At 44.3% G+C, this 25,401-nt stretch overlaps 4 non-coding genes across 4 annotated transcripts; 3 read left to right on the top strand and 1 right to left on the bottom strand.

Moving 5' to 3' along the window:
- The first annotated feature begins 7,421 nt into the window (after nucleotides 1-7,421).
- On the top strand, nucleotides 7,422-7,494 carry trnak-cuu (transfer RNA lysine (anticodon CUU)). The gene has a single exon. It is a non-coding gene; the product is annotated as a tRNA-Lys (tRNA).
- Nucleotides 7,495-11,758: 4,264 nt separating this feature from the next.
- On the top strand, nucleotides 11,759-11,831 carry trnar-ccu (transfer RNA arginine (anticodon CCU)). Its single transcript has one exon. It is a non-coding gene; the product is annotated as a tRNA-Arg (tRNA).
- Nucleotides 11,832-14,985: 3,154 nt separating this feature from the next.
- Nucleotides 14,986-15,058, bottom strand: trnav-uac (transfer RNA valine (anticodon UAC)). The gene has a single exon. It is a non-coding gene; the product is annotated as a tRNA-Val (tRNA).
- A 5,881-nt stretch (nucleotides 15,059-20,939) lies between these two features.
- Nucleotides 20,940-21,012, top strand: trnak-cuu (transfer RNA lysine (anticodon CUU)). The gene has a single exon. It is a non-coding gene; the product is annotated as a tRNA-Lys (tRNA).
- Nucleotides 21,013-25,401: the final 4,389 nt, after the last annotated feature.

The raw sequence follows: 25,401 nt of genomic DNA, 5'->3' as shown, positions 1-25,401 counted from the left end.
ATTGAAGGGGACGGCGCTCCAAGCACAGCTGGAGAACGCGCAGTGCAGTATAAGTGTTCGCAACATTAAATGTTAATGTTATTAATCATGCAATAATTAGACATATAATTAACAACAGCATTTAGACAAATCCTTGCGAATTTTAACCGGAGAACTCAAATACGTTATGGTTCCGATTTCGATATACAAGTTAATCCAACATTGATCGGATTCTAAAATATCTGTTCCAAACGCCACTTTTACATCCTTTCCTCACCTCTTCTACCTGATCATTTGCACGTTTAATTGTGTTACCTATCACAACTGCCCAACATCTGATGGATGGTCATCGACCGGAAATGTTAACTCTGATTCTCTCTCTACAGCCGCTGCCTGACCTGCTGAGTTCTTCCATCATTTTCTCTTTATATTACCGGAACTTGTAACCAGAGTATCAATTCCCTTTTCTCCAAACCACACTCCTTCCTTACCAAAAGAGGAACCACACTCCTTCCTTCCATGTAGCCTTGTCCAATCAACAGAGGGGAACGGACCAGGGAACTCCATCTGTGCTGATTGGCTCACCTTAAATAGCATCACTCAATATAAAGGATGAGCTCACAAACATCAGGCACAGTGCAGTCTGGTCAAAGTCAAGCCCCTCCTTTCTTATTCAGAGACATGAACGAGAGTCAGACGCCACAAACTTTAATTAAAGACACAAATACGAGTAACACTTACTTCCAAATCGTTTCACTGATAAATTCTTTCACTTGATGTAAACGCTGACTGCTTTGAATCTGAAAATGAACACCGTGGGATAGTTTGTTCACTACTGATTATATTAGCTGTGAGTAACAATGCAAAGGTTTCCGTAGTGTAGTGGCTATCACATTCGCTTTACATGCGAAAAGTCCCGCCTTCCAGCCAAGGCGGGTGGGAACATTACAATAGCCAGTATTTTATTCTGTGCAGTGACCAGTCCTGTTAATTTTTATCGAATGTTGCCCCATTTTTCTGCTTTCATAAGCAATGCATATTTTAAACGAGGTTCCTAAGATACAATGTGTAAAATTAGATGTGGTTAACAGTTCATTACTTACAAAGGGCAAAATGCTTTGTTGAAATGTTTTTCGCCTTTCTTTCATTCTGTAAATTATGGTAATCGGTTATTTAATGGTGATTGCAAAAGATTCAACTGCAAGTTGAATAGTGGCCGGCGACACGAGCGCTCGTTTGGGATTTGAACCGAAGACTTCTCGGAAACTTAAACAACCACCGAAGCGAAAATCGGACCCCGAGAACGCCGCTTCAAACCTAGCCAGATGAGAAGCTGACCATTGTAAAACCATTTTGTTTGTGTGGCTATTCTTGATGAGCAGAGCACTGGAGACCGAGACAGTGTCTTTGCCTTTTCGACCTGTCTTCTGAAGCGCCGCCCGGGCCCACTCCTACAGTTCATGAGCTGTTAGGATGCTAATGTATCCGGGCTGCAGGAGGCCACCCCAGGCACAGCAGAGGAGTCTCTGCATTAGTTCTCCGTGGAAACAGTATTTTCCCCTTCTCTCTTCCTCTTCTCTCTATCCCTGTGCAGTTTCCTGAATCATAACAGGGAGGGGACATTTTTAGAGACGCGCTTTTTTATTACTTATTGAATGGACAGCCAGCCGGACCGATTGAAACTGCAATTTCAATCCTGTCGCCGGCCTTGTGTTTTCCTATTAATCTGTGTTGTTCTGCTTTCCATATTCTCAATGAGAATGCTCCCAGCCTCAATTTTTAAGTAAAATAAGGCCCACCTCTTCAAATAGCGACACGCGAGTGGGAGACTCCCTAAATCAGCGCCAACTTTTCCCAAATCCATCTTACATTATCGCCAGCCAAACTGTGTCCTTTATGGGAAATATCATTGAGAATTACTTCACTCAGTGTAACGCTGCCATTTCAATGGCATAATTCGCCTGACAATGCGTGTTTTATTTATACTGAACCAAACATGAATTTATTCCCGTTTTCATATTTACTAAACTTGAATGGAGAAAATACTTTAAATTTCCTCTACCCACTTTCGAGCCGTTGAGTTATCGTAAAGCGATCACCAGTACACACCGGAAACCCTCCAACACTTGGGTGCATTGCATTGTAGCGCCTCAATAGGAACAGGAGGAGGCCATTCAGCCCCTCGATCCTGTTGCGCCATTCAATTAGATCAGGGTTGATCTGTATCTTCATTTCATCTGCCCGCTTTGTTTCCGTAACCCGTAATAACCTTACCCAACAAAAATCTATCACCAGTAGCGGCAATCTTCAGCCTGACTCCAGCTGCACTCCCGGATCCAGACAGAAAAGGCTTCTTACTGACGGCCACCCTGCAGATCAATGAATTACATTTCTGAACTTCAGGGATTCGGAGATTCCAGGGTTTAAAAGGGAACAAAAGATGAACTGGGCCTCATTGTGTATCAGTTTTCTCTCACTCAGACGTATCTGATTGGTCAAGTTAAATAAAGAACAAGGGAGAAGCCGCTGTAGCCCTATTGACAGGAGAATAAACTAGCCATACATCTCTCACGTTCCCCAATTCTAACAGAAGTGTAATCGAATTGAAACGTTCACTCTGCTTCTTTATCCAAATATACTGCCTGACCTCTTAAGAATTTCCACCATTTTCCGTTTCTATTTGAGATTCCCAGCATTTGCAATAATTTTCTTTTGTCACTTAAAATAAACCCACTGGTTGTTTGTGTGGTTGTTCTTGATGAGCAGAGCACTTAAGACCGAAACAGTGAATTTGTCTTTTCGAACTGTCTGCTGAAGCGCCGCCCAGGCCCACTGCTACAGTTAATGAGCTGTGTTGAATATTGGATGGGATAAAAATTGATAAAGAGGAGGTACTAGAAAGCTGGCTGTACCAGGACCAGTTGAAATGCATCCTAGGATGCTGAGGGGAGTAATGGTGGGAATTACGGAGGTGCTGACCATAATCTTCCAATACTCATTGGATATGGGGTGGTGCCAGACGTCTGGAGAATCGCAAATGTTACACCCTTGTTGATAAAAGTGTATAAAGTTCAACTCAGCAACTACACGCCAGTCAGCTTAACGTCGGTAGTGAGGAAGCTTTTAGAAAGGGTAAGTCTGCACAAAATGACCAGTCACTTGGACAAGTGTGGATTAATTAAGGAAAGTCTGCTCGGATTTGTTAAATGCAAATCGTCTTTTCCCAACCTGATTGCATTTTTTGATGAGGTGAAAGAGAGGGTTGATGAGGGAAATGCAGTTGATGTGGTGGACATGGACTTCCAAAAGGCATTTGATAAAGTGCCACGGAACAGGCTTGCCAGGAAATCTGAAGCCCATGGAATAAAAGGGACAGTGGCAGCATGGGTGTCAAATTGGCGAAGTGACAGGAAACAGAGAGTAGTGCTAAACTGTTGTTTCTGTGAATGGAGGAAGGTACACAGTGGTGTTCCCCAGGGGTCGGTACTAGGACCACGGCCCTTCTTGACATATATTAATCATTTGGAGTTAGGTGTCCAGGGCACAATTTCAAAATTTGCAGATGATACAAAACTTGGAAGTATAGTGAGCAGTGAGGAGAGTAGTGATAGACTTCAAGAGGACATGGATAGGCTGGTGGAATGGGCGGACATGTGGCAGATGAAGTTAAAAACAGAAAAGTGCAAATTGATACATTTTGGTCGGAAGAATGAGGAGAGGCAATATAAACTAAAGGATACATTTCCAAAGTGGTTGCAGGAACAGAGAGACCTGGTGGTGTATGTACACAAATCGTTCAATGTGGCAGGACAGGTTGAGAAAGCAGTTTAAAAAGCTTACAGTAACCGGGGCTTTATAAATAAAGGCGCAGAGTACAAAAGCAAGGAAGTTATGATGAACCTTTATAAAACACTGGTTCGGCCACAACTGCAGAAATTATGTGTTACAGAAAATGTTATCCTGTGCAATAACTGGTCCCATTAAATTAAACAAAAGTTGCCCCAGATTCCTGGTGACTTAAGCAATGAATATTTTAAACCAGACTCCTGAAATTCAATCGGCCTGGGTGTCCTTGTGCACCAGTCGCTGAAGATATGCATGCAGGTGCAGCAGGCGGTTAAGAAGGCAAATGGTATGTTGGCTTTCGTACCGAGAGGATTCGAGTACAGGAGCAAGGATGCCTTGCTGCAGTTGTACAGGGCCTTGGTGAGATCACATCTTGAGCATTGTGTGCAGTTTTGGTCGCCTTATCTGAGGAAGCATGTTCTTGCCATGGAAGGAGTTCAGCGAATACTGACCAGGCTGATACCTGGGATGGCAGGAATGACATATGAGGAGGGATTGGGAGGATTGGGCTCGTACTCGCTGGAGTTTAGAAGAATGAGGGGGGATCTCATTGAAACTTATAAAATTCTGACAGTACTGGAAAGACTAGATGCAGGGAGGATGTTCCTGATGGTCGGGGACTCCAGAACCAGGGGTCACAGTCTAAGGATAAGGGGTAGGCCATTTAGGACAGACATGAGGAGGAATTTCTTCTCCCAGAGAGTGGTGAACCTGTGGAATTCTCTACCACAGAAGGCAGTAGAAGCCAATTTATTAAATATATTCAAGAAGGTGTTGGATATATTTCTTAAGGCTAAAGGGAGCCAGGTGTATGGGGAGAAAGCAGTGACCGGGTACTGAAATTGGCTGATCAGCCATGATCGCATTGAATAGCGGAGCAGGCTCGAGGGGCCGAATGGCCTACTCCTGCTCCTATCTTCTATGTTTCCCTGTTTCATCCCTGGGATCACATGGGCCAGAACAACCAATCAAAAAGGGGGATTCCTATGAGGCGAATTGGGATTCCATTTATGTACGGAATCCCCATATGCATATTAGAAATCTCCAAATAAAGAGCATTTCACACCACGGAAATAAAAATAAATGGTCACTTGTTCAAACGTAATGAAATTAATTAAAGATTTAAAATATAATTTAATTTTATGAAATATAAATTTGAACATTTTAAAGCAGGCCAGAATTTACCTAAAGTAATTTTAAATGTATGTATGTTTATATCATTAAAAAAAATATGTTTTAATCGACCGACAAAAATTGTGTTGCACAGTGAAGGAATTGCTAACATGTTTGCTGGGTGACAGTCAAACTTTAATAACCTTTTTTATAGAATCAGAGATTTATGACAGACGCCGATTATTTGGTCCAGTGTTATCGTAGTGTAGTGGTTATCAGGTTCGCCTAATGCGAAAAGTCCCTGGTTTGAAACCGGGTGGAAACATTATGTAAATCGTGTCCATTTAAATAGTAGAAAAAATGGAATAATTCGCATTTCTAATGCAATGTAACAAAATCCTGCTACATTTGTGTTTCTCTGTACAGTTCTGCACTCACTCAAAGCACTACAGTGTCGCTCGCTCACTCCCGTTTCCAGCTCTGACCGTGCAGGCAGCCCCTCTCAAAGCTACACATTCCGGCTGCTTTCAGTTGAATTGTGAAAGATTATTCAAGGGTTCTGCAGCTTTACTTCGGTTCACAACAGCAGATCTAAGCCACGTTTCTGCAAACTACGAACCATGTTTCCCAGAATTCCAAGGTGTATAAGGAACTCAACCATTAAAATCCCTTTCATTAACCACAGGAGTTCAGGAAATTTTCTATGATTCTATAAAAAGTTATTAAAGTTTGACTGTCATCCGGTAAACATGTTAGCAATTCCTGCAGTGCGCAACAAAATGTTGTGGGTTGATTAATGATAATAGAAACAATTATGAAGTGTCTCACAGACTTCAATGATCCCTTAATACTGTTGGTTAACTAAAATCTATCAATCGCAGGTTAAAATGAGCAATTCATGTTGCATCTTTGAAAGAGCTATCCAATCAGTCCCACTCCGCTGCTCTTCCCCCATAGACCTGCTGACACTCCTGCCAGTGAAATTTTGATCACCTCTATTAAATCTCCCCTGACCAGTGATTAATGGAGTTCAACGCGGGCAAGTGTCAGATCATCCACTTGGGGCCTAGCAAAGATGGGTCAGTGTGTGGTCTGAAACATCATGTCAGAAATAGGTTTTTATTCTGTGAAATAGCCGGTCCCATTAAATTTAACAAATATTGCCCCAGATCGCTGCTCTCTCAAGCAATGAACATTTTAAACCATTCTCCTAAAATGCAATGTGTAAAATGAGATATGGGTTAACAGTTCAGGAGATGCAAAGAGCAAAATAAATGAACGAAGTTTCGACTGTCCCTCAGTAACCATAATATCATGTCTTTCATTCTGCAAAATAAAGTTACCGGTTAATTAATGGTGATTAAAGCAGTTCTTATTTATTCACATTAGATGCATGTAATTAATTTAATAAAATTACATCGCATTCATGAATAAAAAATGGTGATTCCAAAATTTCTTCCCTAACTGGGAATCGAAACCATCTCGCAGCGCTGATAGGAATACGTTATTGAATATGCGTTATGATGCCATCGAAAAATGTCACAGTGCTAAATTAAAATCACTGCTATAATGTGTTTCGCTGTTGAAGAAGGGGATTGAAAATGACAATAAAAAGCCCATACTGCGCCCGCAGTGAGACAGAGTTCGAACTTAGAAAGTAGGTGGTGCTGCGAAGCAAAGTGCTTTCTCACCTTGTCAATATCTCTCGTCTATTTGCCGGTGATTCCCGATTCTGCCTGTCTCTCTGGCTCTGTTTATTCTGTGTGACCACCTGCAGGTTGATTTTGAGCGAATACCTGTGCTTGTGTCTTGTCACATTAAATAAATGAGGAATTGTGGCGCTTCTCTCCCTGATAATGGGGAAAGAGTGACACAGTCTTTGGAGCAAGTGTCTGGTTATTGTGAAACGGCAAAGAAAACAATAATTCTGGAATTACCCGAAAGAACAGTGACCCCGACGTGATTTGGACACACAGCCTTCTAGATCTGGACGTCGGACGCGCTACCATTGCGCTATGAGGTCCTACAATATAAGTCGCGCTGTTTTTATATACACACGTTCCACAAACACTGTTTCATTCCTCCTGCCTTCTCCTGATTCCTCAGTGTCATGCACAGAAGCGCCTGATGCACTCATTTGTTTAACGTAACAAGCAGACACAAACACAGGTATTCCTTCAAAATCAACCCGCAGGTGGCCACAGAAACAATAAACAGAGCCAGAGAGAAAGACAGAATCGGGAATCTCTGGGAAATAGACAAGAGATATTGACAAGGAATAAAGTGCTTTGCGATCAGAAAATTGCCTGAACCCCTGTGGTTAATTAAAGGGATTTTGCTGCTTGAGTTCCTTATATGCCTTGGGCTTCTGGAGAACTTGTTTCATAGTTTGCAGAAATGCGGCTCAAACATGCTGTTGTGACCGGGCCGGAGCCACCAGGTACCTGACTGCAATCAGCGACAATGAAATACAGCTTCAACAGGACCGGCTAGCTCAGTCGGTAGAGCACGAGACTCTTAATTTCAGGGTCGTGGGTTCGAGCCCCACGTTGGGCGGTATTTATTTCGTTAACTTTTATGCTGCTTTCAAAGCGTCATTAATTGAGCGATAACCTTGTTTTGCACAATGAAAGAAATGCGAACTGAGGAAATACTGCAGATGCTGGAAATCTGAATTGGGCAGAAAATGCTGGAGATACTCAGCAGGTCAGGCAGCTTCTGCGAAGAGAGAAACAGAGGTAACTTTTCAGGTCGATAACCATTCTTCAGAACTGGAAAAAAGAGGTAATGGAACAGATTTTTAAGAAAGTGTAGGGGATTCTATGAGATCATGGCTGATCTATTGCCTCAATTCCATTCACCGGCCCTATCACCATATCCCTTGATGCCCTTACCAGTCAGAAATCTACCGACTTCTGTTTTGAACATACCCAATGACTGAGCCTCCACAGCCCTCATGGGTAGAGAATTCCAAAAATTCACCACCCTCTGTGTGAAGAAATGTCTTCTCCTCTCAGGCCTGAATGGCCTAACCTTTATCCTGAGGCTGTGTCCGCTGGTTCTAGAAACCCCAGCCAAGGGAAACATTCTCCCAGCATCCAACCGATCAAACCCTGTAATAATTTTGCATGCTTAATGAGATCCCCTCTCATTCTTCCGAATTCAAGAGATTGCAGGCCTAGTTTACTCAATCTCTTCTCATACGAGGCCAGTGACAGTCTTGCAAATGGTGACTTGATATTTGGCAGTGGGGTCATGGTCCAGGCGGAGGTAGGAGGAGGTGTTGGAGAGTTGGCGTACAGCTTCCGCTAGGTAGAGTTCGGTTCACCAAACAGCAACAGCACCACCCTTGACAGCAGGTTTTGTGCTTTGCATGTTAACTGTTAACTGTTACCCATATCTCATTTTACACAATATATGGTATACTCCAGCTCCTAATTCTTTTGTTCTTAGTTGTTATTTCCTCACACAGGAGAGCAATCTCGCCCCTGGACAAGCAGAAGGAGCAAGTTCCAACAAAATGATTCCGCAAACGTGATAACTGCTACACTGTGGAACCGTCTCCACTTTCAGTACCAGGTCAGATGGAAATGTTAAAATTTTTTGAGGGTGTAACTAGTAGAATAGATAAGGGAGAACCAGTGGATGTGGTGTATTTGGACTTTCAGAAGGCTTTCGATAAAGTCCCACATAAGAGATTGGCGTGCAAAGTTAAAGCACATGGGATCGGGGGTAAGGTACTGACTTGGATAGAGAACTGGTTGGCAGACAGGAAGCAAAGAGTATGTCTAAACGTGTCTTTTTCCAAGTGGCAGGCAGCTACTAGTGGGGTGGGGCAGGGACAAGTGCTAGGACTCCAGCTACTCACAATATATATTAATGATCTAGAAGGTTGAACTAGATGTAATAACTCCAAGTTTGCAGACGACACAAAGCTGGGTGGGCATGTGTGCTGTGATGAGGATACAGAGTAACTCCAGTATGATATGGACAGGTTAGGTGATTTAGCAGAAGCATGGCAAATGCAGTATATTGTGGATAAATGTGAGGTTACCAACTTTGGTAGCAAAAACAGGAAGACAGCTATTATCAGAATGTCAATAGATTGGGAAAAGGGGAACTGCAATGACACCTGGGTGTCCGTGTGCACCAATCGCTGAAGGTAAGCATGCAGGTGCAGCAGGTGGTTAAGAAGGCAAATGTTGGCCTTTATAGTGAGAGGTTTCGAGTACAGGAGCAAGGGTGTCTTGCTGCAGTTGTACAAGGGCTTGGTGAGACCATACCTTGAGTATTGTGTGCAGCTTTGGTCACCTTAGCTGAGGAAGGATGTTCTTGCCATGGAGGCAGTGCAGCGAAGATTCACCAGACTGATACATGGGATGGCAGGAATGACGTATGAAGACAGATTGAGATGATTAGGTTTATATTCGCTAGAGCTAAGAAGAACGAGAGGGGATGTCATTGAAACATACAAAATACTAACAGGACTAGACACACTAGATGCAGGAAGAATGATCCCGATGGTGCGGGAATCCAGAACCAGCGGTCACAGTCTAAGGATAAGGGGTAAGCCACTTAGGGCTGAGATGAGGAGGAATTTCTTCACCCAGAGAGTGGTGAACCTGTTGAATTCTGTACCACAGAAGGCAGTTGAGGCCAATTCATTAAATATATTGAAGAAGGAGTTAGATATATTTCTTAAGGCTAAAGAGATAAAGGGATATGGGGAGAAAGCAGGGACAGGGTACTGAATGTGGATGATCAGCCATGATCTCATTAAATGGCGGAGCAGGCTCGAGGGGCCGAATGGCCTGCTCCTGCTCCTATCTTCTGTGTTTCGATGTGAATGGAGCAGGTGAACTGCTGAATCCCACTTTTAAGGGATGTCCCAAAGTGCTTGACAATGGTGTGAAAATAAATGAGTTCCGCTTGGTAATTTAAAGTAAAGCCTGATCAGAAGAGGGATTCGAACTCTCGCCTCCAGAGGAGACTGCTCGGCCATCCTAACTTATTTCATTAATTTCTGCATCTCATCACTTCCGGATGATGAACGTTTCCGTCCGGGTGCTTGTTCAATGCTGCTGAAGGTTCAGTGACCGGGATATCATCTCCCCCGGGGATTTCCTGAGCTTGTGCTCGGTGTATGGGGAGGTTTGTCCCGAGTCCCTGGTATCTTGCAGCTCCAGGGATGGGCAGTAACAATCTGAGCTCTGGAGCTGGGGAAAAGCGAATAAGTAATGGGTTTGTTTTCGGGCCTGAAATGCGGCTTAGATCTGTTGGTATTAACCGAGGCTTGGGCTGCGAGATATTTCAGTTTGTTCACGTTTAACCAGAGCAATATCCGCAGTCAGGAGCTAAAAAGGACCAAGAGCTGAAAAAACACCAGAAAAAAGTAAGAAATATCAGCAATTGTGATCAACTCTTTAATGTGTGTTCTCGTAGTTTAGTGGTTTAATTGTTTTAATCATCATTCATTAACCGAAAGCGTTGTTTTGCAGATTGAAAGAAATGCTCACAGTAAGGGACAGTCGAAAGTTGAGTAATTTAACTTTAATAATTTGTGAAAGTTTATTCATTGACGAAGATTTATACCCTATCAGAATTTACGCACTGTGTATTTTAGGAGTCTGCTTTAAATTGTTTGTTGCTTCTGACACAAGAAACCTGTTAAATTTATTTCACGGAAAAATAATGTTTCCGCGCGGACTCGAACCGTGAACCTTTCGTGTAATTGAGCATCAAGAAAGGACTGTTCAGACAGAAGGGACACTACAGAATCGCTCTGTCTGCAATGATTTCCTTTCACTGGCATTTCTCTGACCGAACTGCACAAGTCAAAAATGTTCCTTTCAAACTCATTAAACTGCTGAATTTCCTTCCCTCTGGTTTAACCCAGGGGTTTAAATTGTTCTGCAAACCATGAACCAGGTTCACCTGAATTCAAAGGTGTGTAAGGAAATCAAGCATCAAAAGCCCTTTCATTAACCACAGGGATTCAGGTAATTTTCTGATCGCAAAGCGCTTTCTCACCTTGTCAATATCTCTCGTCTATTTTCCGGTGTTTCCCGATTCTGCCTTTCTCTCCGGCTCTGTTTATTCTGTGTGACCACCTGCAAGTTGATTTTGAGCGAATACCTGTGCTTGTGTCTTGTCATATTAAATAAATGAGGAATTGTGGCCCTTCTTTCCCTGACACTGGGGAAAGAGTGACACAGTCTTTGGAGCAAGTGTCTGGTTATTGTGAAACGGCAAAGAAAACAATAGTTCTGGAATTACCCGGAAAAACAGTGACCCCGACGTGATTTAAACACCCAGCCTTCTGAGTTGGAGTCAGACACGCTACCGTTGCGCCATGAGGTCCTACAATCTAAACTGCGCTGTTTTTATATACACACGTTCCACAAACACTGTTTCATTCCTCCTGCCTTCTCCTGATTCCTCAGTGTCATGCACAGAAGCGCCTGATGCCCTCATTTGTTTAACGTAACAAGCAGACACAAACACAGGTATTCCTTCAAAATCAACCCGCAGGTGGCCACAGACACAATAAACAGAGCCAGAGAAGAAGACAGAATCGGGAATCTCCGGGAAATAGACAAGAGATATTGACAAGGACTAAAGCGCTTTGCGATCAGAAAATTGCCGGAACCCCTGTGGCTAATGAAAGGGATTTTGCTGCTTGAGTTCCTTATACGCCTTGGGCTTCTGGAGAACTTGTTTCGTAGTTTGCAGAAACGCGGCTCAGACATGCTGTTGTGACCGGGCCGGAGCCACCAGGTACCTGACTGCAATCAGCTACAACGAAATGCATTTCCAACCGGACCGGCTAGCTCAGTCGGTAGAGCATGAGACTCCTAATCTCTGGGTCCTGGGTTGGAGCCCCACGTTGGGCGGTAGTTATTCTGTTAAACTTTTATGTTGCTTTCAAAGCGTCGTTAATTGAGCGATAACCTTGTTTTGTACAATGAAAGAAATGCGAACTGAGAAAATACTGCAGATGCTGGAAATCTGAATTGAAACAGAAAATGCTGGAGATACTCAGCAGGTCAGGCAGCTTCTGCGAAGACAGAAACTGAGTTAACGTTTCAGGTCGATAACCTTTCGTCAGAACTGGAAAAAAGAGGTAATGGAACAGATTTTTAAGCAAGTGTAGGGGATTCTATGAGATCATGGCTGATCTCCAGCCTCAATTCCATTCACCGGCCCTATCGCCATATCCCTTGATGCCCTTACCAGTCAGAAATATACCGACTTCTGTTATGAACATACCCAATCACTGAGCCTCCACAGCCCTCTGGGGTAGAGAATTCCAAAGATTCACCACCCTCTGTGTGAAGAAATTTCTTCTCCTCTCAGTCCTGAATGGCCTAACCTTTATCCTGAGGATGTGGCCCCTGGTTCTTGACTCCCCAGCCAAGGGAAACATTCTCCCAGCATCCAACCGATCAAACCCTGTAATAATTTTGCATGTTTAATGAGATCCCCTCTCATTCTTCCGAATTCAAGAGATTGCAGGCCTAGTTGACTCAATCCCTTCTCATACGAGGTCAGTGACAGCTTGCAAATGGTGACTTGATATTCGGTAGTGGGGTCATGGTCCAGGCGGAGGTAGGAGGATGTGTTGGAGAGCTGGCGTACAGCTTCCGCTAGGTAGAGGTCGGTTCGCCAAACAGCAACAGCACCACCCTTGTCAGCAGGTTTTGTGCTTTGCATGTTAACTGTTAACTGTTACCCATATCTCATTTTACACAATATATGGGCTACTCCAGCTCCTAATTCTTTTGTTCTTAGTTGTTATTTCCTCACACAGGAGAGCAATCTCGCCCCCGGACAAGCAGAAGGAGCAAGTTCCAACAAAATGATTCCGCAAACGTGATAACTGCTACACTGTGGAACCGTCTCCACTTTCAGTACCAGGTCAGATGGAAATGTTAAAATTTTTTGAGGATGTAACTAGTAGAATAGATAAGGGAGAACCAGTGGATGTGGTGTACTTGGACTTTCAGAAGGCTTTCGATAAAGTCCCACATAAGAGATTGGCGTGCAAAGTTAAAGCACATGGGATCGGGGGTAAGGTACTGACTTGGATAGAGAACTGTTTGCAGACAGGAAGCAAAGAGTATGTCTAAACGGGTCTTTTTCCAAGTGGCAGGCAGTTACTAGTGGGGTGGGGCAGGGATAAGTCCTAGGACTCCAGCTACTCACAATATATATTAATGATCTAGCAGGTTGAACTAGATGTAATAACTCCAAGTTTGCAGACGACACAAAGCTGGGTGGGCATGTGTGCTGTGATGAGGATACAGAGTAACTCCAGTATGATATGGACAGGTTAGGTGATTTAGCAGAAGCATGGCAGATGCAGTATAATGTGGATAAATGTGAGGTTATCAACTTTGGTAGCAAAAACAGGAAGTCAGCTTATTATCAGAATGTCAATAGATTGGGAAAAGGGGAACTGCAATGACACCTGGGTGTCCGTGTGCACCAATCGCTGAAGGTAAGCATGCAGGTGCAGCAGGTGGTTAAGAAGGCAAATGTTGGCCTTTATAGTGAGAGGTTTCGAGTACAGGAGCAAGGATGTCTTGCTGCAGTTGTACAAGGGCTTGGTGAGACCATACCTTGAGTATTGTGTGCAGCTTTGGTCACCTTAGCTGAGGAAGGATGTTCTTGCCATGGAGGGAGTGCAGCGAAGATTCACCAGACTGATACATGGGATGGCAGGAATGACGTATGAAGACAGATTGAGATGATTAGGCTTATATTCGCTAGAGTTTAGAAGAACGAGAGGGGATGTCATTGAAACTTACAAAATTCTAACAGGACTAGACACACTAGATGCAGAAAGAATGATCCCGATGGTGCGGGAATCCAGAACCAGCGGTCACAGTCTAAGGATAAGGGGTAAGCCACTTAGGGCTGAGATGAGAAGGAATTTCTTCACCCAGAGAGTGGTGAACCTGTTGAATTCTGTACCACAGAAGGCAGTTGAGGCCAATTCATTAAATATATTCAAGAAGGAGTTAGATATATTTCTTAAGGCTAAAGAGATAAAGGGATATGGGGAGAAAGCAGGGACAGGGTACTGAATGTGGATGATCAGCCATGATCTCATTAAATGCCGGAGCAGGCTCGAGGGGCCGAATGGCCTACTCCTGCTCCTATCTTCTATGTTTCTATGTGAATGGAGCAGGTGAACTGCTGAATCCCACTTTTAAGGGATGTCCCAAAGTGCTTGACAGTGGTGTGAAAATAAATGAGTTCCGCTTGGTAATTTAAAGCAAAGTCTGTCAGAAGTGGGATTCGAACCCTCGTCTCCATAGAGGAGACTGCGATCTGAACGCAGACGGCTTAGACCGCTCGGCCATCCTGATTGTTTCATTAACTTCTGCATCTCATCACTTCCGGATGATAAACGTTTCCGTCCGGGTGCTTGTTCGATGCTGTTGAAGGTTCAGTGACCGGGATATCATCTCCCCCGGGGTTTTCCTGAGCTTGTGTTCGGTGTATGGGGAGTCCCTGGTATCTTGCAGCTGTCAGGGATGGGCAGTAACAATCTGAGCTCTGGAGCTGGGGAAAAGCGAATAATTAATGAGTTTGTTTTCGGGCTTGAAATGCGGGTTAGATCTGTTGGTATTAACCGAGGCCGGGGCTGCGAGATATTTCAGTTTGTTCACGTTTAATCAGAGGAATATCCGCAGTCAGGAGCTGAAAAGGACCAAGTGCTGAAAAAACACCAGAAAAAAGATAAGAAATATCAGCAATTGTGATCAACTCTTTAATGTGTGTTCTGGTAGTTTAGTGGTTTAATTGTTTTAATCAACATTCATTAACCGAAAGCGTGGTTTTGCAGAATGAAAGAAATGCTCACAGTAAGGGACAGTCGAAAGATGAGTAATTTAACTTTAATAATGTGTGAAAGTTTATTCATTGACGAAGATTTATACCCTATCAGAATTTACGCACTGCGTATTTTAGGAGTCTGCTTTAAATTATTCGTTGCTTCTGACACAAGAAACCTGTTAAATTTATTTCACATAAAAATAACGTTCCCGCCCGGGCTCGAATTGGGGACATTTCGCGTGTAAGGCGAATGTGATAACCGCTACACTACGGAAACCTCTGCTTAATTAAGCATCGAGAAAGCACTGTTCAGACAGAAGGGACACTACAGAATCGCTCTTTCTGCAATGATTTCCTTTCACTGGCATTTCTCTGACCGAAATGCACAAGTCAAAAATGTTCCTTTCAAACTCATTAAACTGCCGAATTTCCTTCCCTCTGGTTTAACGCAGGGGTTTAAATTGTTCTGCAAACCATGAACCAGGTTCACCTGAATTCCAAGGTGTGTAAGGAAATCAAGCATCAAAAGCCCTTTCCTTAACCACAGGGATTCAGGCAATTTTCTAATCGCAAAGCGCTTTCTCACCTTGTCAATGGCCCAGTAATTCGTCTCTGAACGCGTGAGTACGGTCGGGGTACTCATGCGTCTGGCCGGAGGAACTGCTCGTGTTCAGCATGCACAGCGCATGCGGGGAAAACCGTCATTTCCAGTCCTCTGAACGAAGGGGTTCAGAGGCACAGCGCGTGCGACTGCACAGGCAGCGCGTGCGCAGTGAACTTCGTCGATTTCATTCATGGATTAAGTGAGGGTAAGTCCTGACAACTTACACATGAAAAAAGCAGGAGTAAAGCTATCGAGAAGCTGCGGAGGAAGAAGTCTGTCATCGTGGAGCTTCTGAAAGTCTTCAATTTCTGTTTGGGAAAGGGAGGAAAGTAATTTTAAGAAAGGCTGAGGTAAGTTTAAAAATTTATTTTTGTTTAAAACGGGTTTTCAGAACTGTAGTTAGAAGGAGCAACTGTGGCTGTGGCCAAGGCCTCATTGAATTTATTTTTATAAAATGTGAAATTTAATGTTTTAATAATAATAAAATGCTTACAAAATGTTATTGTCATCAGTAATATTTAGTAAGTATGTATGTATGATTGTATGTATGTATTTATATTTTCCATTTAGGATGTGCATTTATGTATGTATTCCTTTCAGTACATGGATGAATGTATTTATGTATGCAATTTAGAAAAATATGTAGGCCTGTGATATTTATCAGGCGGGAAGGATGTGTTTGCAAGCCGTTAAAGCATGCTTCCTGTCATAGGCCGAGTTGATGTAAAAGGCACTCAGTTTATTAAAATAAGTGTAACAACTATTTCCATTTACTCCGTACAGGTACGTCTGTGTGAGGAGTAGTCCTGTCAGCGAGGAACATGCCCTGGTGTAAACATTTTGCCGTGATGCTATTTGTGTATTTGCTTCAAAGAAATAGGAATGCCAGGGAGCAACCTAGAAGATTTAGGAACCATGAACCTCTCCTGATCAGAAGGAACAACTACCCACCCCACAGAGTTTACAGGGAGAGGCGATCATTTGAAATGCTGTCCGAGGAGTTGTGTATCAGGCGGCTGCGCTTCAGTAAAGAGGCAATTGGACGACTATGTGACATGTTGAAGGCAGACTTGGAACCACGCTCAAAGACCCGTACTGCCTTGTCAGTGAACATGAAGGTAACCACAGCATTGAACTTCTTTGCAAGTGGATCATTTCAAGCAGGCACCGGTGACATAATCAACATCTCTAAGAATGCTGCGAGGGTCTGCATTCACCAGTTCACAGCAGCCATTTGCCGTAGGATTTCTGATTTCATTATGTATGACTTGTCCGCTCGTCATCAGAAGGAGATGGCCTTAGCATTTCATCGCATTGCTGGATTCCCCAAAGTGATTGGGGCTGTCGATGGAACACATATTGCATTGAAGGCACCCAAGGATGCACCTGTGACATTCATTAACAGGAAGGGGTATCATTCATTGCATGTAATGATATTATGTGATGCGCACCTGAGGATCCTAAACGTTAATTCAGGGCATCGGGGGAGTAATCATGACTCCTTCGTCCTCCGTAACTCTAAATTGTATGATTCTCTCAGCAAATTGCCTACAGGATCCGCATGGATATTGGGCGACAAGGGCTACCCGCTAAAACCATGGCTGATGACCCCCTACCGCAATACCATTAATGAGCCTCAGGAGAGATACAACCATGCACATGTGTCTACACGTCAAGTGGTGGAGAGGACAATAGGAGTTCTGAAATCACGCTTCCGGTGCCTGGATAGGTCAGTGGGGACCTTGCAGTACTCTCACCAGAAAGTGGCAAGGATTGTGCTGGCCTGTTGTGCTTTGCACAACCTTGACCTGCAGGAAGGACTGACCCTTAACAATGAGGAACAGCTGCCTGTTGAAGTGGAGGATGAAGACGATGGCATTGTACATGTTGCCAGGCCTCATGGGGAGGAGCCAAGTGCCGCCGAATCTAAGGCTGCTCGCGAACTGCTGGTAGCCAACACCTTCACGCGGTAGTTACGCCCTGTACCTACCCCTCCCCCCCGCAAGGCAAAGACAGAAGCAGACACATATTGAAGTGAAACAGTTACCTTTTATTGCATAATCAAACACTTTTCAGATTCAGTTTCAATGTTTAAAGTGAATAACTTGTAAATTTCAAGTAACAGTTATGAACTTTAAAAAAATTTATGGACAGGAACAGTGAGGAAGTGTTATTGGAAAGAGTTCGTCTTTACTTGTCTTTCTTTCTTCGTTCAAGGATGTTAATGACCTATTTTATGCAATTTAAAAATGTTAACGTTAACAGTTTTGAAATCACTTTGTAAACATGTTTAACTAATTTGTGTTTGATTCTTAGTGAAATTAAAAAAATTAAGATGCTAACTACCTCTTTTAACGTTTTGAAACATGTGCAAAATGGTGACTGTTAGAAAAGAAAATGTAAACATTTTACAGTAATTTTTACTTTCTTACTGCAATACAGACATTCAAAGCGCAAACTAGCTATTTTACAATTTTGTAACATTTGTTGTAAAAGTTTTTGAATTTAAATAAAAGTTTAAATTCTTTATACATTGATTACTGGGTGTACTGCTGAAACGATAAGGTTACCTATCCTTTCCTTCATAAATAAACACTTGAATTTAAATATGTAAGAAAACATTTAACATTTAAATAAAGTGAAAAATATAACAATTTAACGATTTGCCAACTGGCCTGTGTGACTGAGGGTTGAAGGTGGTGGAGTGAGCTGACGGTGACACTCTAACGCTTCCTGCGCCTTTTCACTACCCGTGACTGGAGCCCTCCAGATCTATTTGCAAGGGCCCTGTCAGATTGTTCCTGCTCTTCAGCAGCGGCTTGAGAAAAGGGTTGTTGCTGAGGCAATTCTATGCTGTCCTGCATCATGACTGGCGCAGCTGCTGGCTCCTGGGACCAAAGTGGCTCTGCACTGTGACCTGGGGAGGGCATTTGTGCTGGAGTCAGCGTTATGCCAGTAGTGATAGATACAAGCGAATTAAGTAGTACAATCATAGTTTCATTAAGCATCACCAGCTGCGATGATATCTGATTAAGAGAATTATCATTAAGCACCCCTAACTGCGATGATATCTGATTTAGTGTAATGACAATATTCTCCATTCCCTGCCTGATAGTCTCTAGCGTCTACTTCCTTCTCAGTGAGAGAGCTCAGCAATTGCCTGAAACCTGCAATATCTTGCTGCTCATCTTGTAGGTGCTGCTGTACTTCTGCTACTCCCACCTGCACTGAATTGTCCATATGGTGTCTGCCTGTGGAGCTACCGTCATCAGTGTCTAGCACAGAGCCACAAGGGCCAGGAGATGGTGAGATAGTGGCCAGCGACAAAGGGTCTATACACTCCTGCTGCACTTGCTGACATAGGACAGGTTGCTCCTGTTCCTCAACCACCTCAGCCTCTTCAGTAATTGCTGCCATTGCATCAGAAAAACCTTCCCCAATGCCCTCTGTGGCCGCTGACTCCACGCACTGCTCATCCCGTGTGTGAGAGGTACTCTGTCCAGCTGTGGGAAGGAGGCAGAAAACATTTGCTAAGGTAAAGCACGATGTGCCACATCACAGATATTCAGCACACACCTAACCTTATTTAACATATAGCTGCCCAGGCCAACTCACATTGAGGGTCAGCAATGTCTGTTTCAGATGCATCCGCGGGGCGATTGCTAGCAAATTCGTACATCTGCTGGACCCGTTCCTCATGTTCGGTCAAAACCCTCAGCATGGCAACACCACCGCCTGTGAGTGTGCGTTCCCTGGAGTTGTGAGCACTTTTACTCTGAAATTGCAGCAGAAATAAGAGAATCACACAGCTGTATTTCTGACATGGACAGCGAAGGCTTTGAAGACTGGGTTGGGTGTTTCTTTACATCTTTGATTGAAGTCTTACAGCTCCAAGCAATGGAATCAAGATAAGAGAACAGTAGGTATCCCTGAGCTGGCCCCAAAGCCATAAAGTTTTATCGCTACCTCAGGTGATTTTACCAAGAAGTAAATTGACTGCAGTAAATGCATTGAGAAAGCCTTTATAAATCTAGCTAACTTAAATTCTAAGCAATGTTACAGTACACTTTAGTAATAACTGTACAAACCCTGACAGATCGGAGTAAGTCACTGAATTTCTTGCGGCATTGTTCCGCTGTACGTGGAATGGTGGAGGTCGCGCTGACAGCTTGTGCAACTTCCGACCACGCTGCCATCTGACATTTTCGTGGAGCTCTCGACTGCTCATTCCCCATGATGCGCAGGTGCCTCGCCTCCACCTCGTTGAGGAGATTGCTGAGGTCATCATCAGTGAAGTTCTGAGTTCTTTTAATCACGTGAAATGTGCGAATTCCAGCCATTTCACTTTGCTAATTAACTGAAAAGAATTAATAGAATGTTTTCAAGGCTTTAAAAAATGCTTAAATAGCTTCAATTCTCTTTAAAACTTTCTAAGAGTCATCAAAATCATTTAAACGTTTTTAAAATTTAATAAAAGTTCACAAAACATTCATAAAATAGCAGATACCTTACTTTCCCTGCAGCTGTGTAACTACAAAGTCCTCTGCAGCTGCTTGGAGAGATTGGGGGCGTGTCCTATACAATGAGACCTTAAGGGGCGTATCTCACTTGCACAGCGCGCTCCAGGCTTCGCGCTGGCTGCACTCCTGGGCGGCGTGACGTCAGACGCTGCCCGGGATTCTTCTCTTTCAAACAGGAATTCCAGGCGTCCCTGGAGCTGAAATGTCAGCGCGTCGGGTAAGTGCAGATCCGGGACTTGCACGCGCGGCAAGCCCCCGACCCGAATTACTGGGCCAATATCTCTCGTCTATTTGCCGGTGTTTCCCGATTCTGCCTGTCTCTCTGGCTCTGTTTATTCCGTGTGAGCACCTGCAGGGTGATTTTGAGCGAATACCTGTGATGTGTCTTGTCACATTAAATAAATGAGGAATTGTGGCGCTTCTCTCCCTGACACCTGGGAAAGAGTGAGACAGTCTTTGGAGCAAGTGTCTGGTTATTGTGAAACGGCAAAGAAAACAACAATTCTGGAATTACCCGGAAGAACAGTGACCTCGACGTGTTTGAACACGAAGCCTTCAGATTTGGAGTCAGACGCGCTACCGTTGCGCCACGAGGTTCTACAATGTAAACGTTCCACAAACACTTTTTCATTCCTCCTGCCTTCTCCTGATTCCTCAGTGTCATGCACAGAAGCGCCTGATGCCCTCATTTGTTTAACGTAACAAGCAGACACAAACACAGGTATTCCTTCAAAATCAACCCGCAGGTGGCCACAGACACAATAAACAGAGCCAGAGAGAAAGACAGAACCGGAATCTCCGGGAAATAGCCAAGAGATATTGACAAGGACGAAAGCGCTTTGCGATCAGAAAATTGCCTGAACCCCTGTGGTTAATGAAAGGGATTATGCTGCTTGAGTTCCTTATACGCCTTTGGCTTCTGGAGAACTTGCTTTGTAATTTGCAGAAACGCGGCTCAGACATGCTGTTGTGACCGGGCCGGAGCCACCAGGTACCTGACTGCAATCAGCGACAAAGAAATACAGTTACAACGGGCCCGGCTAGCTCAGTCGGTCGAGCATGAGACTCTTAATGTCAGGGTCGTGGTTTCGAGCCCCACGTTGGGCGGTATTTATTTTGTTAAACTTTTATGTTGCTTTCAAAGCGTCATTGGGCCAGAAATTCGTGAACGGGGCTTGCCGCGCGTGCAAGCCCCTTATATGCACTTACCCGACGCTCCTGCCGATCACCTCCAGGGACGCCTGGAATTCGTGTTTCAAAAAGAAGAATCCCGGGCAGCGTATGACGTCACGCCGCCCAGGAGTGCAGCCAGCGCGAAGCCTGGAGCGCGCAGTGCAACTGAGACACGCCCCTTGAGGTCTCAGTTTCACAGGACACGCCCCCAATGTTTCTGCCAAGCTGCTAAGCATTTTTACATGCAAAGCAGCAGTTTAAATAGGTTTTTGGAAGTTTTTTGAAGATTTTGGTAACTTTTATAAACTTTTAAAAATGTTTACATTATTTTGAAGAATCTGAAGTAGTTTTAAACAGAATTAAAGCAATTTAAAGACCTAAAAGAATTTTTTTAATTCCATTTATTTATTTAGCAAAGTCGTCATCATACGTGTCTTCACACTGTTCCCTTTGGGGAACTGTATGAAGTGGTGGAAGGATTTATGGCCATGATTAACGCTCATTCTGTGGCAGTAACCATTTTTGAACCAGCCATTAGGGCAGTTAGTCCTATGGCAGGAGGGTTTTACAGGCTCTCACAAGCTATACAAGGAGGGGGGGCCACCCACACCCACACCCACGGACACAAATATCCCACTGGATGTCAACCCAAAATTTAGAGCTGGAGTTCCGACTCTACTTGCCAGGACTGTCGGGAGCAGGGTTTGAAACCCCGATCCATGATCTGGCACGAGCGGCGGGGATCCTACCGCTATGCCAAAGGCCCAATCTAATGTGCAACGTGAAATGGCTGGAAAGAGCACAATTCATGGCATTAAAATAACTCACAATTGAACTGACGATGACCTCAGCAATCTCCTCAAGGAGGTGGAGGCGCAGCGCCTGCTCATCATTGGTAATGAGAAGTCAAAGGCGCCGCAAAAAGGGCAGATGATAGCTTGGTCTTTCAAGTGGCAGCATAGGGCTCCAGTCACGGGGAGGGAAAAGGCGCAGGAAACGTATGGGTGTCACCTTTTGTGTGGAGTGGGCCTTTTGCGTAGCAGTAAGCATCCCCGCCGCTGGGCCAGAAGGAGTAGGGTTTCGAACCCCACTCCAAACAGTCCCAGCAAGTGGAGTCGGAGCTCCAACTATAAATTCTGGGTGGACTTCCAGCGGGATACTTGCGTCCGTGGGTGTGGGTCCCCCCCGCCCTCAGATGGGTTGTGGGAGCCTGTAAAACCCTCACGCCACAGGACTAACCACCCTAATGGCTGGTTCAAAGATGGTTACGGTCACGGAATGAGCGTTAATCACGGCCATAAATCCTTCCACCACTTCATACAGTTCCCGAAAGGGAACAGTGTGAGGATACGTACGACGATGACCTCTTGCGCAATGCACCTCCTTGGACCCTCAGTCGCAGATGCGAGGGGGCAAATCGTGCAATTGTTAAATTTTTCATTTTATTCACATGTAAAATGTTGGCCCAGTAATTCCCTTCCAAATGCGCGAGTACGGTCGGGGTACTTACGTGTCTGGCCGGAGGAAATGCCGGTTTTCAGCATGCACAGCGCATGCAGGGAAAACCGGCATTTCCTGTCCTCTGAACGAAGGGGTTCAGAGGAAGAACGCGTGCGCAGTAAAATTCGTCGCTTTCATTCATGCTTTCAGTGAGGTCAAGTGCTTACAACTTACACATGAAAAAAGCATGGGTACAGTTGCTCCAGAGGCTGCGGAGGAAGATATTTCTTATCGTGGAGCTTCTGAAAGTATGTATGTCTGTATATATTCCTTTGCGTGTTACGTATATATTCCTTTACTTATGTGTATGAATGTATTATTTAATTATGACTTTCAGAGAAAGTAACTGATTGGAAAATCATAATTAAAAACATACATTCATACACATAAGTAAAGGAATATAAAACATACATACATATATGTAAAGGAATATATGCGGACATACATACAGAATTACTTATTACTGATGAAAAGTTTCTTTCTTAAAAGTGCTGGAAATGTTACATTACTCATTTTAGAACACTCATTTTCACATTCCATTCACACAGCCACAATTGCTCCTTCTACCTACCGTTCTGAAAACCCGTTTAAAAAAAAAAAATTTAACTTTAAAACTTACTTAAAATTTCTTAAAATAACTTCCCTCCCTTTCCCAAACAAAAATATTGCCTTTCAGAAGCTCCACGATAAAATATATCTTCCTCCGCAGCCTTGGAACAACATTACACCTGCTTTTTTCAAGTGCAACTTGTAAGGACTTACCCTCACTGAATCCATGAATGAAATCTACGAAATTCACTGCGCAAGCGCTGCCTGTGCAGTCGCACGCGCTGTGCCTATGAACCCCTTCGTTCTGAGCACTGGAAATGCCGGCGTTCCCCGCATGCGCTGTGCATGCTGAACGCTGGCATTTCCAACGGCCAGATGCGTGAGTACCCCGACCGTACTCACGCATTTGCTCACGAATTTCTGGCCCATTAATTGAGCGATAACCTTGTTTTGCGCAATGAAAGAAATGCGAACAGAGAAAATACTGCAGATGCTGGAAATCTGAATTGAAACAGAAAATGCTGGAGGTACTCAGCAGGTCAGGCAGCTTCTGCGAAGAGAGAAACAGAGTTAACGTTTCAGGTCGATAACCTTTCGTCAGAACTGGAAAAAAGAGGTAATGGAACAGATTTTTAAGCAAGTGTAGGGGATTCTATGAGATCATGGCTGATCTCCTGCCTCAATTCCATTCACCGGCCCTATTGCCATATCCATTGATGCCCTTACCAGTCAGAAATCTACCGACTTCTGTTTTGAACATACCCAATGACTGAGTCTCCACAGCCCTCTGGGGTAGAGAATTCCAAATATTCACCACCCTCTGTGTGCAGAAATTTATTCTCCTCTCAGTCCTGAATGGCCTAACCTTTATCCTGAGGCTGTGGCCCCTGGTTCTAGACTCCCCAGCCAAGGGAAACATTCTCCCAGCATCCAACCGATCAAACCATGTAATAATTTTGCATGCTTAATGAGATCCCCTCTCATTCTTCCGAATTCAAGAGATTGCAGGCCTAGTTTACTCAATCTCTTCTCATACGAGGTCAGTGACAGTCTTGCAAATGGTGGCTTGATATTCGGCAGTGGGGTCATGGTCCAGGCGGAGGTAGGAGGAGGTGTTGGAGAGTTGGCGTACAGCTTCCACTAGGTAGAGGTCGGTTCGCCAAACAGCAACAGCACCACCCTTGTCAGCATGTTTTGTGCTTTGCATGTTAACTGTTAACTGTTACCCATATCTCATTTTACACAATATATGGGCTACTCCAGCTCCTAATTCTTTTGCTCTTAGTTGTTATTTCCTCACACAGGAGAGCAATCTCGCCCCTGGACAAGCAGAAGGAGCAAGTTCCAACAAAATGATTCCGCAAACGGGATAACTGCTATACTGTGGAACCGTCTCCACTTTCAGTACCAGGTGTGGTAAACCACTATTATACCTGCCAGTGTGGGTGTTTTTATTCCACTGTGTACATGTCTGTACATGCCTCGGCTGACTCCTCCCACGAGTCCAGGTATAAAGGTGACTTCTCCACAGTCCCTCTGTATTCTGGACTGGTCGACCACTCGAGGCAAACCTTCATTCTCTTGTTAATAAAACCCTGTTAGTTACTCACTTAACCTCAGTCTTTTGAGTAATTGATAGCGCATCAATTTTATTAACAAGATTTTTTATAATGGAGAAGATCCTCACACCAGCATGCCTGGACTTAGACCATCGGGAGGCGGATGCATCCACCAAGTTTGCTCACTGGCTTAGGTGCTTTGAAAGATTCCTGATCACCTCCACTGCAACGGTCAAATCGGATGAGGACAAACTGGATGTCCTGACCTCCAAAGTGAACCACCGAGCGTACTCGGTCATCCAGGATGCGACCTCATACACGGCTGCTCTCAAGCTCCTCAAGGACCAGTACACGTGCCCAGTGAACGAGCTGTGCGCCAGGCACCTCCTGGGGAGTCGTAAACAACAACCTGGGGAATCGACCGAGGAATACCTTCAGGCACTGTCTGTGCTTGGCCGGGCCTGTGGTTGTAAGGATGTAAAGGCCACCGTGTACACAGAGGAACTTATCCGGGACGCTTTTGTAGCGGGCCACAGGTCCAATTACACCCGACAGCGACTGTTGGAGCAGAGTGACCTCGACCTCAACAAGGCCTCCGAACTCGCACTATCATTGGACGCAGCCTAACGGGGCATGGATGCCTACTCCTCTGCACCGTGGACGCCGCGGGGAACGACAGCCTGGGACATGGTAGGACCGTCTCATAGCACCGTGC

This window comes from Somniosus microcephalus, unplaced genomic scaffold (genome assembly GCF_052327205.1).
Source record: "Somniosus microcephalus isolate GS21.2 unplaced genomic scaffold, FLI_Smic_1.0 unresolved_chr4, whole genome shotgun sequence".
Taxonomy (NCBI): Eukaryota; Metazoa; Chordata; class Chondrichthyes; order Squaliformes; family Somniosidae; genus Somniosus; species Somniosus microcephalus.
The sequence above is the reverse complement of the archived record's forward strand: the minus strand, read 5'-3'. Positions and strand labels throughout refer to the sequence as shown.